The sequence below is a fragment of the Jatropha curcas genome, chromosome 1 (genome assembly GCF_041381405.1).
Source record: "Jatropha curcas cultivar XTBG-Jc1 chromosome 1, XTBG_Jcur_1.0, whole genome shotgun sequence".
NCBI classification, from domain to species: Eukaryota; Viridiplantae; Streptophyta; class Magnoliopsida; order Malpighiales; family Euphorbiaceae; genus Jatropha; species Jatropha curcas.
In genome coordinates this window covers 18,071,354-18,075,667 of record NC_143151.1, presented here as the reverse complement: position 1 = coordinate 18,075,667, position 4,314 = coordinate 18,071,354, and the positions used below count along the sequence as shown (strand labels likewise).

The window sequence follows — 4,314 nt, the reverse complement described above, 5'->3', positions numbered from 1 at the left end:
AGTTTATATTTTAGAAATGCTAAAGTGTTAATAGTTTTGATGTTCTAAAACTGAAATAAGCTTTATCTTTTTTGAACATTAGAACTCTGGACTTCTGCATAGTGAAAATACCAAGTTCTAAACTTTTCTTCTATTTTCAGTACATTTCACTATTTGGGTAATCTTGATTAAAAGCTTTGTGAAACAGTTCAGAATTCAATAACTGTCTCTCACATAGTCTTTTATATTTATCTAAACTTTATGAAGTTCTAAACGTAATAGTTTTCCTTCATAAAGAAGTTTTAAAATTGAATAAGAAATTGTGAAGCAGTTCTAATTGATAGCTGTACTTTGCAAAGTCTTTCTATTCTCTGAATAGAGCATTGTGAGAAAGTTCTAATTATAATAACTTACTCTCACTAATGCATCATTTTTCCGTTGCTATAGAATTCTAAGTTTTGTTTTTAAAGTTAAATTTTTATTTTAAGAAAACCCAATTCACCCCCTTTCTTGGGTTGTGCCATACATATTCGGGACCCACAATCTGGTATCAGAGCTTTGGCTCTTGACTTACCAAAGCTTAACAGCTTAAGAGATAGGATCCCATGGCAGCCCCACTTCCTCTTACTTCTTTAGAAGGCCAGTCTGTCTGTAACACTCTCCGCCGAGTCCCGTGAGACCCAACGACGGATGCCACATTCGGTGCCGGAGACACCATCTTAACTTAACATACAAATCATTAAATAAGATTATGAATTAGAAGTAATTGAGTATTCACAAGTGTAGCGAGTAATTTATTTATTTTTTAATAGATAATTGTCACGACCCGTTTCCGTGGGCCGGACCGGCACTAGGGCCCAGGTAAGCTTAAGGCCCCCGAGGCCCGTAGTAAGCCTAAATTATCCAATCTGTCTACCTATCTTGCCCAATTAATTCATCAAAACAGTAAGCCTCAATCTCAATTAACACATAATATCTAACCAGGGCCTATTCACAATAAATTATAATCACACTATGGGCTTACTGGTTCACCTGCAGCTAATTACATAATATTTAATTTATAGTGTAGTGTTAACAATAAGTCCAATAGTAATACACAACCCTATAACTGCGGAGTTCAATAATAATCTGATAATAGAGTAACTTATACATCCAAAATTAAATAACAGAAATATAAAATTTACATTTATAACTCTGCGGAGAAGATTGCAGAGCTTCAGTCGAATCAGCTGCTTCCTAGTACCTGGGAGGTTTGGAGAGAAGGGGGTGAGTTTTGCAACTCAGTGAATAATAATAAATAATACACACCACATACAGTCACACGGAATGCGCCCTAATATACTGAATGATCACACAACAATCAATCATATGGCATAACATCAGCACCCACAAACAATATCACCTTCAAATAATCACATCACGTGGAAATTAGTCAGTGGAGTCACCGAACCCCCGATGAGCCGTCCTCCCACATGGCTCATCCTCTCACATGTGCACCAGGGAGCCGATCCCCCATACTGGCCGACCGGTCTAATCCTCACTTGACCAGCCCTCTCATTGTTTTTCTATCCTCTCTTTTCTTTTTCATACCAACAGGAGGCAACCCGGTGGTCTCCATCCAATCTAGATCATCAAGCGCTCACAACAGGAGGCCACCCTGCAGGCTGCAATCAAATCTAGATTTTCAGGTGCGCAACAACAAGCGGCCATCCTGTGGTTTCAGAATAAACAGAATTATCAGGTGCACACGGGGGCGCCGATCTCCCATTTACCCGGCTAACAGAAACAGAATCAGGATCCATATAACAGAATCAGAATATAACAGAAATCAGAATCAGGATCCATATAACAGAAACAGTCTCACAAACCCATGGTGACCCACTTCATCCCAATTCCACACAAACAAGGCACAGTATATGCACAGCACAAGTAATCAAACAATTCTTTCAACGTATTACACCAAATCCATCCAAATATACAATTATGCAACATAAAATAAATATGAGCTTTAATATAAAAATATATATATTTATATATATAAGGTTTGTAAACAAAATGCTATGCAAATGCATGTTGATATGCATTATTTACAATTACTCACAGTGCTGGAGAGCGAAGTTCTAGCTTTGATTCTGTCCTGGAGGAGCACTAGATGGACCCGGGCGATCCCAAATTTATTAATTTCTGTCGCAAATTGTAGATCGGACTTGCACGCGTGCTGGATCTAAACTGCGTGCACTGGGACTGCAAGCAGGTGGCTGGAGTCGTGCTGGAGTAGCTAGACCACCTGAGACCGCGCGATCTGGCCGGGGATGAAGCGCTGCTGCAGGCGGAGCTGCTGGCTGTGGCTCGCGAAGGAGCGGCGAGGCGGTGCTGCGCGCGATGGAGACGGTGCGACTGGCTGTGGATCGCGCCTCTGTTGTTGCTGGCTAAGGTCGACGCAGGTGCAGTCACAGCAAGAAAGAAGAAGAGAGGAAGAAGGAAAGGGAAAGAACGAAAGAAAGAAAGAAGAAAGAAGAAGAGGAAGGAGGAGGCGCTGCTGTGATGGTGAGGAGTAGAGAGGTGCAGCGCTGGAAAAAAAAAAGAAAGGGAATTTTCTAGATGGTTTGGGTCGAACCGGTTCGATTCGGTTCGATTCGACCCAAATCTTTGATTTTCGATTGGTTTTCGGCTTTTTCAATCGGTTTTAGGTTCAGTTTCTCACAGTGTTCGCATTAAAATATTGAAATAAATTTCCAGGCTGTCGGTTTATTAAATTTAATTGGAAAATTTTTGAAAATAAAAATTCGGGTTGTTTCAATAATCATTTCATTTCGTTTTCATCTCTTTTTTTTTTTTTTTTTTTGAAAAATAGATTGGGAAAAATCCTACATAAATACTGTAAGAATTTCCCTTTTAAAAACTGAGCTCGCCAAACATGTGAACACAAAACACTCCCAATTAAACTCCAAACTCCCAACATCTCCACATAATCATCATAACACAACAACACTTCTATATTTTCATAACTATATAAATCCTTAATAGCATTTTAATATTCATCAATTAATTGCATTCAGTATATATATCAAGTCTTAATAAACTAATCATACCAACTCTCTTGAAATATTTTATATTCAATCATTTAATGAATCTTATGCTTATCTCCGAATATAGACACCAACATAATTGCTAATTACATGCTTAAGTTATAATTCAAATAATACAATCTCTGAAAATATAATACTTATACATGCCATAGTTCTTAAGTACATAAATCTCAATCTACTACTACCACAATAGTCACTTCTGCCCTGATGCTACTCTTCTAGTCTTCAAGCAGCAACCACAGTCTTTAACCTGCGCGTGATAAAAATCAACGCGCTGAGTATAAAACTCAGTGGTGCTCATAATTCACATACTTACTAAAGTTGTGATGGCAACTTACTTAAAACACAAATGACATAAAATCATTAAATTTCAACATACATGTACATTTATATCAAAAGAAATATCAAATAAACTATTAATTAATAACATAAAGAATTTAATTCTTTCAACTCATAAATTCATTACTTGCACATTTATTATACCAATACATATACTATTTATGTTTAAAACCATGTACCGGAATATCATGCTTTGAAAATTCATTTGATAACATAATCATTAATTTCCAAAGTAAGGTTTACTAAAATAATATGATCTCATTCGTTTAATTCAAATACTTTGAAAGTAATAAGACGATTATAAATACAAATATGTTAATTCTTTAGTTAAGGCTCGTACTAATGCAGAATGAACATAAGCAGATTTGATCGTGGCCTATGAAAGCACCACCGTGGCCTATGAAAGCACCACCCCCATCACACAATCGTGGCCTATGAAAGCACCACCATGGCCTATAAAAGCACCATCCCCATCACACAATCGTGGCCTATGAAAGCACCACCGTGGCCTATGAAAGCACCACCCCCATCACACAAATAAGCGCGTCCGCCTATTTATAAGGGCTGATAACCCTAGCATATGATCATAGCTTTACATAACAAAATCAATCTCATCATACCACGTTTCAATCATGCATAGTAGAGCCTAAATCAAAATCATTCTTTCACAAAAGCAATAATTCTTAATCAAAAACTCTTCATTACTTAATACCCATCATTTCAAATTTCTCAACTTACAACTTACAAAAATTTCCACATTCTTCAAAGGAAATATTTCAAATATATATATATATATATATATATATATATATATATATATATATATATACTTAATATAGGAAAATTTCTCATCAATTCCTTTTCTTTTAAAACTTTCTTAACATCATAATGAAATTTATCATAAGAA

At 36.4% G+C, this 4,314-nt stretch overlaps 1 long non-coding RNA gene across 1 annotated transcript; it reads right to left on the bottom strand.

Annotated features, from left to right (window-relative positions):
- Positions 1-912: 912 nt before the first annotated feature.
- Positions 913-2,465, bottom strand: LOC149499080 (uncharacterized). Its single transcript, XR_016322530.1, has 2 exons — positions 2,081-2,465; positions 913-1,222 (listed from the first exon to the last, which is right to left on the bottom strand). It is a non-coding gene; the product is annotated as an uncharacterized LOC149499080 (long non-coding RNA).
- Positions 2,466-4,314: the final 1,849 nt, after the last annotated feature.